Source organism: Schistocerca serialis, chromosome 1, assembly GCF_023864345.2.
Source record: "Schistocerca serialis cubense isolate TAMUIC-IGC-003099 chromosome 1, iqSchSeri2.2, whole genome shotgun sequence".
Classification (NCBI taxonomy): Eukaryota; Metazoa; Arthropoda; class Insecta; order Orthoptera; family Acrididae; genus Schistocerca; species Schistocerca serialis.
Window position 1 is genome coordinate 151,416,904 of NC_064638.1, and position 13,716 is coordinate 151,430,619.

A 13,716-nucleotide genomic window follows, 5' to 3' on the forward strand; every position below is an offset into this window, starting at 1 on the left:
ATATGTTGACCTTACACACACAAGCAAAATTCTCGTAGATCTGTTATCCATGACGCTGTTATGTGTAAATGCTGTACAAACGGAACCATATCTTCACGTGCCTGTTCACGCAAATTTTCTTTCAATGCCCAATTTTTACCTACAGATAGAAATATAGCAATAGAACGCACATTTTGTACAGAAGCAAATACAATGAAGAGTGAAATAAGTTTGTATTACTTCACGAGTCAATGTACGTAATCCCAGTCATGATCTTTAATTCTTCCAGCCCAAGGTGAGAGGGTTTCAGTTTCCTCTGCCACAAGTGAGAAAAGTAGACTGTTTCACAACAAGATATTGTACTATGGGTCCTTAACTGTTCCCATTAAACAATGGCACTCTGTATCTATAGAAACGGCGGCAATTTTCGCTTCAGCACAGGGGGCTTTTACTGGAGACTGTCAGGAGGGGGCTTGCTGGATACATGAAGGGAGAAGACCAGACAGACATGTCTGACGCTCCGCTGACGCTTGCAGAAAACTACATTAAGTATGATTCCCGCCTATAACTGACGGCGAGAGAGATGCATCATCTGTCCACGTCTCATCGAAACACACTGTCACCAAGCAATGGCTGACGCTTCGAGGACGGCATGAAATTGCCAGGGAGGTGATGCAGCTAACGTTCCTGGTAAATGTGCTAACAGGGCACACACGTCCGTTGGAGTGTATACATATGATGGGGACCGGCTGTGACACAGCAGTCAACCAAAGTCAAAAAATGTGACTAATCATACAGTGTTTCCAGTGTGTCGTTTACCACTTTGTGAGTGGATGCTGTTCTAAAGAACGTAATTCCCACTTATCTGTAAGCAGCGCACGTGAGCGAATGTAATAGCAGGACTGTGTTACTACGATTGTACAGAGCAACTCTGTCAATACGCAGGTGTTTCAATCAGTAGGGCCATGGTAAATAGAGCGATTCGGAGCGATGTATCGTGTCTGTTACATAAATAATGAGTCTTTGATGTAATTGCTTCAGAGAAATATGAAAGTAAGCCTATCAGAAAAGTAACGCGAGACTTGTAGCACGGGTCATGTCTTGCAGAATCTCTGACATCTGAGCCCGTCGCTTGGACAGTGTCCCTTTGGCGCAGAGGATAGCGCGTTGGACTTCTAATCCAAAGGTCGTGGGTTCGATCCCCACAAGGGACGGGCAATTTTTAAAAATATGTGCCGATCACGAGATGGGTATTGACATATGGGTAACCACAAGCGTCTTCAAAAGGTGAAAATTGTTGTGACCTCAGTTCTATGCTTAAATATGTTGACCTTACACACACAAGCAAAATTCTCGTAGATCTGTTATCCATGACGCTGTTATGTGTAAATGCTGTACAAACGGAACCATATCTTCACGTGCCTGTTCACGCAAATTTTCTTTCAATGCCCAATTTTTACCTACAGATAGAAATATAGCAATAGAACGCACATTTTGTACAGAAGCAAATACAATGAAGAGTGAAATAAGTTTGTATTACTTCACGAGTCAATGTACGTAATCCCAGTCATGATCTTTAATTCTTCCAGCCCAAGGTGAGAGGGTTTCAGTTTCCTCTGCCACAAGTGAGAAAAGTAGACTGTTTCACAACAAGATATTGTACTATGGGTCCTTAACTGTTCCCATTAAACAATGGCACTCTGTATCTATAGAAACGGCGGCAATTTTCGCTTCAGCACAGGGGGCTTTTACTGGAGACTGTCAGGAGGGGGCTTGCTGGATACATGAAGGGAGAAGACCAGACAGAGATGTCTGACGCTCCGCTGACGCTTGCAGAAAACTACATTAAGTATGATTCCCGCCTATAACTGACGGCGAGAGAGATGCATCATCTGTCCACGTCTCATCGAAACACACTGTCACCAAGCAATGGCTGACGCTTCGAGGACGGCATGAAATTGCCAGGGAGGTGATGCAGCTAACGTTCCTGGTAAATGTGCTAACAGGGCACACACGTCCGTTGGAGTGTATACATATGATGGGGACCGGCTGTGACACAGCAGTCAACCAAAGTCAAAAAATGTGACTAATCATACAGTGTTTCCAGTGTGTCGTTTACCACTTTGTGAGTGGATGCTGTTCTAAAGAACGTAATTCCCACTTATCTGTAAGCAGCGCACGTGAGCGAATGTAATAGCAGGACTGTGTTACTACGATTGTACAGAGCAACTCTGTCAATACGCAGGTGTTTCAATCAGTAGGGCCATGGTAAATAGAGCGATTCGGAGCGATGTATCGTGTCTGTTACATAAATAATGAGTCTTTGATGTAATTGCTTCAGAGAAATATGAAAGTAAGCCTATCAGGAAAGTAACGCGAGACTTGTAGCACGGGTCATGTCTTGCAGAATCTCTGACATCTGAGCCCGTCGCTTGGACAGTGTCCCTTTGGCGCAGAGGATAGCGCGTTGGACTTCTAATCCAAAGGTCGTGGGTTCGATCCCCACAAGGGACGGGCAATTTTTAAAAATATGTGCCGATCACGAGATGGGTATTGACATATGGGTAACCACAAGCGTCTTCAAAAGGTGAAAATTGTTGTGACCTCAGTTCTATGCTTAAATATGTTGACCTTACACACACAAGCAAAATTCTCGTAGATCTGTTATCCATGACGCTGTTATGTGTAAATGCTGTACAAACGGAACCATATCTTCACGTGCCTGTTCACGCAAATTTTCTTTCAATGCCCAATTTTTACCTACAGATAGAAATATAGCAATAGAACGCACATTTTGTACAGAAGCAAATACAATGAAGAGTGAAATAAGTTTGTATTACTTCACGAGTCAATGTACGTAATCCCAGTCATGATCTTTAATTCTTCCAGCCCAAGGTGAGAGGGTTTCAGTTTCCTCTGCCACAAGTGAGAAAAGTAGACTGTTTCACAACAAGATATTGTACTATGGGTCCTTAACTGTTCCCATTAAACAATGGCACTCTGTATCTATAGAAACGGCGGCAATTTTCGCTTCAGCACAGGGGGCTTTTACTGGAGACTGTCAGGAGGGGGCTTGCTGGATACATGAAGGGAGAAGACCAGACAGAGATGTCTGACGCTCCGCTGACGCTTGCAGAAAACTACATTAAGTATGATTCCCGCCTATAACTGACGGCGAGAGAGATGCATCATCTGTCCACGTCTCATCGAAACACACTGTCACCAAGCAATGGCTGACGCTTCGAGGACGGCATGAAATTGCCAGGGAGGTGATGCAGCTAACGTTCCTGGTAAATGTGCTAACAGGGCACACACGTCCGTTGGAGTGTATACATATGATGGGGACCGGCTGTGACACAGCAGTCAACCAAAGTCAAAAAATGTGACTAATCATACAGTGTTTCCAGTGTGTCGTTTACCACTTTGTGAGTGGATGCTGTTCTAAAGAACGTAATTCCCACTTATCTGTAAGCAGCGCACGTGAGCGAATGTAATAGCAGGACTGTGTTACTACGATTGTACAGAGCAACTCTGTCAATACGCAGGTGTTTCAATCAGTAGGGCCATGGTAAATAGAGCGATTCGGAGCGATGTATCGTGTCTGTTACATAAATAATGAGTCTTTGATGTAATTGCTTCAGAGAAATATGAAAGTAAGCCTATCAGAAAAGTAACGCGAGACTTGTAGCACGGGTCATGTCTTGCAGAATCTCTGACATCTGAGCCCGTCGCTTGGACAGTGTCCCTTTGGCGCAGAGGATAGCGCGTTGGACTTCTAATCCAAAGGTCGTGGGTTCGATCCCCACAAGGGACGGGCAATTTTTAAAAATATGTGCCGATCACGAGATGGGTATTGACATATGGGTAACCACAAGCGTCTTCAAAAGGTGAAAATTGTTGTGACCTCAGTTCTATGCTTAAATATGTTGACCTTACACACACAAGCAAAATTCTCGTAGATCTGTTATCCATGACGCTGTTATGTGTAAATGCTGTACAAACGGAACCATATCTTCACGTGCCTGTTCACGCAAATTTTCTTTCAATGCCCAATTTTTACCTACAGATAGAAATATAGCAATAGAACGCACATTTTGTACAGAAGCAAATACAATGAAGAGTGAAATAAGTTTGTATTACTTCACGAGTCAATGTACGTAATCCCAGTCATGATCTTTAATTCTTCCAGCCCAAGGTGAGAGGGTTTCAGTTTCCTCTGCCACAAGTGAGAAAAGTAGACTGTTTCACAACAAGATATTGTACTATGGGTCCTTAACTGTTCCCATTAAACAATGGCACTCTGTATCTATAGAAACGGCGGCAATTTTCGCTTCAGCACAGGGGGCTTTTACTGGAGACTGTCAGGAGGGGGCTTGCTGGATACATGAAGGGAGAAGACCAGACAGAGATGTCTGACGCTCCGCTGACGCTTGCAGAAAACTACATTAAGTATGATTCCCGCCTATAACTGACGGCGAGAGAGATGCATCATCTGTCCACGTCTCATCGAAACACACTGTCACCAAGCAATGGCTGACGCTTCGAGGACGGCATGAAATTGCCAGGGAGGTGATGCAGCTAACGTTCCTGGTAAATGTGCTAACAGGGCACACACGTCCGTTGGAGTGTATACATATGATGGGGACCGGCTGTGACACAGCAGTCAACCAAAGTCAAAAAATGTGACTAATCATACAGTGTTTCCAGTGTGTCGTTTACCACTTTGTGAGTGGATGCTGTTCTAAAGAACGTAATTCCCACTTATCTGTAAGCAGCGCACGTGAGCGAATGTAATAGCAGGACTGTGTTACTACGATTGTACAGAGCAACTCTGTCAATACGCAGGTGTTTCAATCAGTAGGGCCATGGTAAATAGAGCGATTCGGAGCGATGTATCGTGTCTGTTACATAAATAATGAGTCTTTGATGTAATTGCTTCAGAGAAATATGAAAGTAAGCCTATCAGAAAAGTAACGCGAGACTTGTAGCACGGGTCATGTCTTGCAGAATCTCTGACATCTGAGCCCGTCGCTTGGACAGTGTCCCTTTGGCGCAGAGGATAGCGCGTTGGACTTCTAATCCAAAGGTCGTGGGTTCGATCCCCACAAGGGACGGGCAATTTTTAAAAATATGTGCCGATCACGAGATGGGTATTGACATATGGGTAACCACAAGCGTCTTCAAAAGGTGAAAATTGTTGTGACCTCAGTTCTATGCTTAAATATGTTGACCTTACACACACAAGCAAAATTCTCGTAGATCTGTTATCCATGACGCTGTTATGTGTAAATGCTGTACAAACGGAACCATATCTTCACGTGCCTGTTCACGCAAATTTTCTTTCAATGCCCAATTTTTACCTACAGATAGAAATATAGCAATAGAACGCACATTTTGTACAGAAGCAAATACAATGAAGAGTGAAATAAGTTTGTATTACTTCACGAGTCAATGTACGTAATCCCAGTCATGATCTTTAATTCTTCCAGCCCAAGGTGAGAGGGTTTCAGTTTCCTCTGCCACAAGTGAGAAAAGTAGACTGTTTCACAACAAGATATTGTACTATGGGTCCTTAACTGTTCCCATTAAACAATGGCACTCTGTATCTATAGAAACGGCGGCAATTTTCGCTTCAGCACAGGGGGCTTTTACTGGAGACTGTCAGGAGGGGGCTTGCTGGATACATGAAGGGAGAAGACCAGACAGAGATGTCTGACGCTCCGCTGACGCTTGCAGAAAACTACATTAAGTATGATTCCCGCCTATAACTGACGGCGAGAGAGATGCATCATCTGTCCACGTCTCATCGAAACACACTGTCACCAAGCAATGGCTGACGCTTCGAGGACGGCATGAAATTGCCAGGGAGGTGATGCAGCTAACGTTCCTGGTAAATGTGCTAACAGGGCACACACGTCCCTTGGAGTGTATACATATGATGGGGACCGGCTGTGACACAGCAGTCAACCAAAGTCAAAAAATGTGACTAATCATACAGTGTTTCCAGTGTGTCGTTTACCACTTTGTGAGTGGATGCTGTTCTAAAGAACGTAATTCCCACTTATCTGTAAGCAGCGCACGTGAGCGAATGTAATAGCAGGACTGTGTTACTACGATTGTACAGAGCAACTCTGTCAATACGCAGGTGTTTCAATCAGTAGGGCCATGGTAAATAGAGCGATTCGGAGCGATGTATCGTGTCTGTTACATAAATAATGAGTCTTTGATGTAATTGCTTCAGAGAAATATGAAAGTAAGCCTATCAGAAAAGTAACGCGAGACTTGTAGCACGGGTCATGTCTTGCAGAATCTCTGACATCTGAGCCCGTCGCTTGGACAGTGTCCCTTTGGCGCAGAGGATAGCGCGTTGGACTTCTAATCCAAAGGTCGTGGGTTCGATCCCCACAAGGGACGGGCAATTTTTATAAATATGTGCCGATCACGAGATGGGTATTGACATATGGGTAACCACAAGCGTCTTCAAAAGGTGAAAATTGTTGTGACCTCAGTTCTATGCTTAAATATGTTGACCTTACACACACAAGCAAAATTCTCGTAGATCTGTTATCCATGACGCTGTTATGTGTAAATGCTGTACAAACGGAACCATATCTTCACGTGCCTGTTCACGCAAATTTTCTTTCAATGCCCAATTTTTACCTACAGATAGAAATATAGCAATAGAACGCACATTTTGTACAGAAGCAAATACAATGAAGAGTGAAATAAGTTTGTATTACTTCACGAGTCAATGTACGTAATCCCAGTCATGATCTTTAATTCTTCCAGCCCAAGGTGAGAGGGTTTCAGTTTCCTCTGCCACAAGTGAGAAAAGTAGACTGTTTCACAACAAGATATTGTACTATGGGTCCTTAACTGTTCCCATTAAACAATGGCACTCTGTATCTATAGAAACGGCGGCAATTTTCGCTTCAGCACAGGGGGCTTTTACTGGAGACTGTCAGGAGGGGGCTTGCTGGATACATGAAGGGAGAAGACCAGACAGAGATGTCTGACGCTCCGCTGACGCTTGCAGAAAACTACATTAAGTATGATTCCCGCCTATAACTGACGGCGAGAGAGATGCATCATCTGTCCACGTCTCATCGAAACACACTGTCACCAAGCAATGGCTGACGCTTCGAGGACGGCATGAAATTGCCAGGGAGGTGATGCAGCTAACGTTCCTGGTAAATGTGCTAACAGGGCACACACGTCCGTTGGAGTGTATACATATGATGGGGACCGGCTGTGACACAGCAGTCAACCAAAGTCAAAAAATGTGACTAATCATACAGTGTTTCCAGTGTGTCGTTTACCACTTTGTGAGTGGATGCTGTTCTAAAGAACGTAATTCCCACTTATCTGTAAGCAGCGCACGTGAGCGAATGTAATAGCAGGACTGTGTTACTACGATTGTACAGAGCAACTCTGTCAATACGCAGGTGTTTCAATCAGTAGGGCCATGGTAAATAGAGCGATTCGGAGCGATGTATCGTGTCTGTTACATAAATAATGAGTCTTTGATGTAATTGCTTCAGAGAAATATGAAAGTAAGCCTATCAGAAAAGTAACGCGAGACTTGTAGCACGGGTCATGTCTTGCAGAATCTCTGACATCTGAGCCCGTCGCTTGGACAGTGTCCCTTTGGCGCAGAGGATAGCGCGTTGGACTTCTAATCCAAAGGTCGTGGGTTCGATCCCCACAAGGGACGGGCAATTTTTAAAAATATGTGCCGATCACGAGATGGGTATTGACATATGGGTAACCACAAGCGTCTTCAAAAGGTGAAAATTGTTGTGACCTCAGTTCTATGCTTAAATATGTTGACCTTACACACACAAGCAAAATTCTCGTAGATCTGTTATCCATGACGCTGTTATGTGTAAATGCTGTACAAACGGAACCATATCTTCACGTGCCTGTTCACGCAAATTTTCTTTCAATGCCCAATTTTTACCTACAGATAGAAATATAGCAATAGAACGCACATTTTGTACAGAAGCAAATACAATGAAGAGTGAAATAAGTTTGTATTACTTCACGAGTCAATGTACGTAATCCCAGTCATGATCTTTAATTCTTCCAGCCCAAGGTGAGAGGGTTTCAGTTTCCTCTGCCACAAGTGAGAAAAGTAGACTGTTTCACAACAAGATATTGTACTATGGGTCCTTAACTGTTCCCATTAAACAATGGCACTCTGTATCTATAGAAACGGCGGCAATTTTCGCTTCAGCACAGGGGGCTTTTACTGGAGACTGTCAGGAGGGGGCTTGCTGGATACATGAAGGGAGAAGACCAGACAGAGATGTCTGACGCTCCGCTGACGCTTGCAGAAAACTACATTAAGTATGATTCCCGCCTATAACTGACGGCGAGAGAGATGCATCATCTGTCCACGTCTCATCGAAACACACTGTCACCAAGCAATGGCTGACGCTTCGAGGACGGCATGAAATTGCCAGGGAGGTGATGCAGCTAACGTTCCTGGTAAATGTGCTAACAGGGCACACACGTCCCTTGGAGTGTATACATATGATGGGGACCGGCTGTGACACAGCAGTCAACCAAAGTCAAAAAATGTGACTAATCATACAGTGTTTCCAGTGTGTCGTTTACCACTTTGTGAGTGGATGCTGTTCTAAAGAACGTAATTCCCACTTATCTGTAAGCAGCGCACGTGAGCGAATGTAATAGCAGGACTGTGTTACTACGATTGTACAGAGCAACTCTGTCAATACGCAGGTGTTTCAATCAGTAGGGCCATGGTAAATAGAGCGATTCGGAGCGATGTATCGTGTCTGTTACATAAATAATGAGTCTTTGATGTAATTGCTTCAGAGAAATATGAAAGTAAGCCTATCAGAAAAGTAACGCGAGACTTGTAGCACGGGTCATGTCTTGCAGAATCTCTGACATCTGAGCCCGTCGCTTGGACAGTGTCCCTTTGGCGCAGAGGATAGCGCGTTGGACTTCTAATCCAAAGGTCGTGGGTTCGATCCCCACAAGGGACGGGCAATTTTTATAAATATGTGCCGATCACGAGATGGGTATTGACATATGGGTAACCACAAGCGTCTTCAAAAGGTGAAAATTGTTGTGACCTCAGTTCTATGCTTAAATATGTTGACCTTACACACACAAGCAAAATTCTCGTAGATCTGTTATCCATGACGCTGTTATGTGTAAATGCTGTACAAACGGAACCATATCTTCACGTGCCTGTTCACGCAAATTTTCTTTCAATGCCCAATTTTTACCTACAGATAGAAATATAGCAATAGAACGCACATTTTGTACAGAAGCAAATACAATGAAGAGTGAAATAAGTTTGTATTACTTCACGAGTCAATGTACGTAATCCCAGTCATGATCTTTAATTCTTCCAGCCCAAGGTGAGAGGGTTTCAGTTTCCTCTGCCACAAGTGAGAAAAGTAGACTGTTTCACAACAAGATATTGTACTATGGGTCCTTAACTGTTCCCATTAAACAATGGCACTCTGTATCTATAGAAACGGCGGCAATTTTCGCTTCAGCACAGGGGGCTTTTACTGGAGACTGTCAGGAGGGGGCTTGCTGGATACATGAAGGGAGAAGACCAGACAGAGATGTCTGACGCTCCGCTGACGCTTGCAGAAAACTACATTAAGTATGATTCCCGCCTATAACTGACGGCGAGAGAGATGCATCATCTGTCCACGTCTCATCGAAACACACTGTCACCAAGCAATGGCTGACGCTTCGAGGACGGCATGAAATTGCCAGGGAGGTGATGCAGCTAACGTTCCTGGTAAATGTGCTAACAGGGCACACACGTCCGTTGGAGTGTATACATATGATGGGGACCGGCTGTGACACAGCAGTCAACCAAAGTCAAAAAATGTGACTAATCATACAGTGTTTCCAGTGTGTCGTTTACCACTTTGTGAGTGGATGCTGTTCTAAAGAACGTAATTCCCACTTATCTGTAAGCAGCGCACGTGAGCGAATGTAATAGCAGGACTGTGTTACTACGATTGTACAGAGCAACTCTGTCAATACGCAGGTGTTTCAATCAGTAGGGCCATGGTAAATAGAGCGATTCGGAGCGATGTATCGTGTCTGTTACATAAATAATGAGTCTTTGATGTAATTGCTTCAGAGAAATATGAAAGTAAGCCTATCAGAAAAGTAACGCGAGACTTGTAGCACGGGTCATGTCTTGCAGAATCTCTGACATCTGAGCCCGTCGCTTGGACAGTGTCCCTTTGGCGCAGAGGATAGCGCGTTGGACTTCTAATCCAAAGGTCGTGGGTTCGATCCCCACAAGGGACGGGCAATTTTTAAAAATATGTGCCGATCACGAGATGGGTATTGACATATGGGTAACCACAAGCGTCTTCAAAAGGTGAAAATTGTTGTGACCTCAGTTCTATGCTTAAATATGTTGACCTTACACACACAAGCAAAATTCTCCTAGATCTGTTATCCATGACGCTGTTATGTGTAAATGCTGTACAAACGGAACCATATCTTCACGTGCCTGTTCACGCAAATTTTCTTTCAATGCCCAATTTTTACCTACAGATAGAAATATAGCAATAGAACGCACATTTTGTACAGAAGCAAATACAATGAAGAGTGAAATAAGTTTGTATTACTTCACGAGTCAATGTACGTAATCCCAGTCATGATCTTTAATTCTTCCAGCCCAAGGTGAGAGGGTTTCAGTTTCCTCTGCCACAAGTGAGAAAAGTAGACTGTTTCACAACAAGATATTGTACTATGGGTCCTTAACTGTTCCCATTAAACAATGGCACTCTGTATCTATAGAAACGGCGGCAATTTTCGCTTCAGCACAGGGGGCTTTTACTGGAGACTGTCAGGAGGGGGCTTGCTGGATACATGAAGGGAGAAGACCAGACAGAGATGTCTGACGCTCCGCTGACGCTTGCAGAAAACTACATTAAGTATGATTCCCGCCTATAACTGACGGCGAGAGAGATGCATCATCTGTCCACGTCTCATCGAAACACACTGTCACCAAGCAATGGCTGACGCTTCGAGGACGGCATGAAATTGCCAGGGAGGTGATGCAGCTAACGTTCCTGGTAAATGTGCTAACAGGGCACACACGTCCGTTGGAGTGTATACATATGATGGGGACCGGCTGTGACACAGCAGTCAACCAAAGTCAAAAAATGTGACTAATCATACAGTGTTTCCAGTGTGTCGTTTACCACTTTGTGAGTGGATGCTGTTCTAAAGAACGTAATTCCCACTTATCTGTAAGCAGCGCACGTGAGCGAATGTAATAGCAGGACTGTGTTACTACGATTGTACAGAGCAACTCTGTCAATACGCAGGTGTTTCAATCAGTAGGGCCATGGTAAATAGAGCGATTCGGAGCGATGTATCGTGTCTGTTACATAAATAATGAGTCTTTGATGTAATTGCTTCAGAGAAATATGAAAGTAAGCCTATCAGAAAAGTAACGCGAGACTTGTAGCACGGGTCATGTCTTGCAGAATCTCTGACATCTGAGCCCGTCGCTTGGACAGTGTCCCTTTGGCGCAGAGGATAGCGCGTTGGACTTCTAATCCAAAGGTCGTGGGTTCGATCCCCACAAGGGACGGGCAATTTTTAAAAATATGTGCCGATCACGAGATGGGTATTGACATATGGGTAACCACAAGCGTCTTCAAAAGGTGCAAATTGTTGTGACCTCAGTTCTATGCTTAAATATGTTGACCTTACACACACAAGCAAAATTCTCGTAGATCTGTTATCCATGACGCTGTTATGTGTAAATGCTGTACAAACGGAACCATATCTTCACGTGCCTGTTCACGCAAATTTTCTTTCAATGCCCAATTTTTACCTACAGATAGAAATATAGCAATAGAACGCACATTTTGTACAGAAGCAAATACAATGAAGAGTGAAATAAGTTTGTATTACTTCACGAGTCAATGTACGTAATCCCAGTCATGATCTTTAATTCTTCCAGCCCAAGGTGAGAGGGTTTCAGTTTCCTCTGCCACAAGTGAGAAAAGTAGACTGTTTCACAACAAGATATTGTACTATGGGTCCTTAACTGTTCCCATTAAACAATGGCACTCTGTATCTATAGAAACGGCGGCAATTTTCGCTTCAGCACAGGGGGCTTTTACTGGAGACTGTCAGGAGGGGGCTTGCTGGATACATGAAGGGAGAAGACCAGACAGAGATGTCTGACGCTCCGCTGACGCTTGCAGAAAACTACATTAAGTATGATTCCCGCCTATAACTGACGGCGAGAGAGATGCATCATCTGTCCACGTCTCATCGAAACACACTGTCACCAAGCAATGGCTGACGCTTCGAGGACGGCATGAAATTGCCAGGGAGGTGATGCAGCTAACGTTCCTGGTAAATGTGCTAACAGGGCACACACGTCCGTTGGAGTGTATACATATGATGGGGACCGGCTGTGACACAGCAGTCAACCAAAGTCAAAAAATGTGACTAATCATACAGTGTTTCCAGTGTGTCGTTTACCACTTTGTGAGTGGATGCTGTTCTAAAGAACGTAATTCCCACTTATCTGTAAGCAGCGCACGTGAGCGAATGTAATAGCAGGACTGTGTTACTACGATTGTACAGAGCAACTCTGTCAATACGCAGGTGTTTCAATCAGTAGGGCCATGGTAAATAGAGCGATTCGGAGCGATGTATCGTGTCTGTTACATAAATAATGAGTCTTTGATGTAATTGCTTCAGAGAAATATGAAAGTAAGCCTATCAGAAAAGTAACGCGAGACTTGTAGCACGGGTCATGTCTTGCAGAATCTCTGACATCTGAGCCCGTCGCTTGGACAGCGTCCCTTTGGCGCAGAGGATAGCGCGTTGGACTTCTAATCCAAAGGTCGTGGGTTCGATCCCCACAAGGGACGGGCAATTTTTAAAAATATGTGCCGATCACGAGATGGGTATTGACATATGGGTAACCACAAGCGTCTTCAAAAGGTGAAAATTGTTGTGACCTCAGTTCTATGCTTAAATATGTTGACCTTACACACACAAGCAAAATTCTCGTAGATCTGTTATCCATGACGCTGTTATGTGTAAATGCTGTACAAACGGAACCATATCTTCACGTGCCTGTTCACGCAAATTTTCTTTCAATGCCCAATTTTTACCTACAGATAGAAATATAGCAATAGAACGCACATTTTGTACAGAAGCAAATACAATGAAGAGTGAAATAAGTTTGTATTACTTCACGAGTCAATGTACGTAATCCCAGTCATGATCTTTAATTCTTCCAGCCCAAGGTGAGAGGGTTTCAGTTTCCTCTGCCACAAGTGAGAAAAGTAGACTGTTTCACAACAAGATATTGTACTATGGGTCCTTAACTGTTCCCATTAAACAATGGCACTCTGTATCTATAGAAACGGCGGCAATTTTCGCTTCAGCACAGGGGGCTTTTACTGGAGACTGTCAGGAGGGGGCTTGCTGGATACATGAAGGGAGAAGACCAGACAGAGATGTCTGACGCTCCGCTGACGCTTGCAGAAAACTACATTAAGTATGATTCCCGCCTATAACTGACGGCGAGAGAGATGCATCATCTGTCCACGTCTCATCGAAACACACTGTCACCAAGCAATGGCTGACGCTTCGAGGACGGCATGAAATTGCCAGGGAGGTGATGCAGCTAACGTTCCTGGTAAATGTGCTAACAGGGCACACACGTCCGTTGGAGTGTATACATAT

The 13,716-nt window shown here is 44.1% G+C and overlaps 10 non-coding genes across 10 annotated transcripts; all 10 read left to right on the forward strand.

The window, feature by feature from the left end:
* Positions 1–1,120: 1,120 nt before the first annotated feature.
* On the forward strand, positions 1,121–1,193 carry Trnar-ucu (transfer RNA arginine (anticodon UCU)). The gene has a single exon. It is a non-coding gene; the product is annotated as a tRNA-Arg (tRNA).
* A 1,227-nt stretch (positions 1,194–2,420) lies between these two features.
* On the forward strand, positions 2,421–2,493 carry Trnar-ucu (transfer RNA arginine (anticodon UCU)). Its single transcript has one exon. It is a non-coding gene; the product is annotated as a tRNA-Arg (tRNA).
* Positions 2,494–3,720: 1,227 nt separating this feature from the next.
* Trnar-ucu (transfer RNA arginine (anticodon UCU)) lies at positions 3,721–3,793 on the forward strand. The gene has a single exon. It is a non-coding gene; the product is annotated as a tRNA-Arg (tRNA).
* Positions 3,794–5,020: 1,227 nt separating this feature from the next.
* On the forward strand, positions 5,021–5,093 carry Trnar-ucu (transfer RNA arginine (anticodon UCU)). Its single transcript has one exon. It is a non-coding gene; the product is annotated as a tRNA-Arg (tRNA).
* A 1,227-nt stretch (positions 5,094–6,320) lies between these two features.
* Positions 6,321–6,393, forward strand: Trnar-ucu (transfer RNA arginine (anticodon UCU)). Its single transcript has one exon. It is a non-coding gene; the product is annotated as a tRNA-Arg (tRNA).
* Positions 6,394–7,620: 1,227 nt separating this feature from the next.
* On the forward strand, positions 7,621–7,693 carry Trnar-ucu (transfer RNA arginine (anticodon UCU)). The gene has a single exon. It is a non-coding gene; the product is annotated as a tRNA-Arg (tRNA).
* Positions 7,694–8,920: 1,227 nt separating this feature from the next.
* Positions 8,921–8,993, forward strand: Trnar-ucu (transfer RNA arginine (anticodon UCU)). Its single transcript has one exon. It is a non-coding gene; the product is annotated as a tRNA-Arg (tRNA).
* A 1,227-nt stretch (positions 8,994–10,220) lies between these two features.
* Positions 10,221–10,293, forward strand: Trnar-ucu (transfer RNA arginine (anticodon UCU)). Its single transcript has one exon. It is a non-coding gene; the product is annotated as a tRNA-Arg (tRNA).
* A 1,227-nt stretch (positions 10,294–11,520) lies between these two features.
* Positions 11,521–11,593, forward strand: Trnar-ucu (transfer RNA arginine (anticodon UCU)). The gene has a single exon. It is a non-coding gene; the product is annotated as a tRNA-Arg (tRNA).
* Positions 11,594–12,820: 1,227 nt separating this feature from the next.
* Positions 12,821–12,893, forward strand: Trnar-ucu (transfer RNA arginine (anticodon UCU)). Its single transcript has one exon. It is a non-coding gene; the product is annotated as a tRNA-Arg (tRNA).
* The last annotated feature ends 823 nt before the right edge of the window (positions 12,894–13,716 follow it).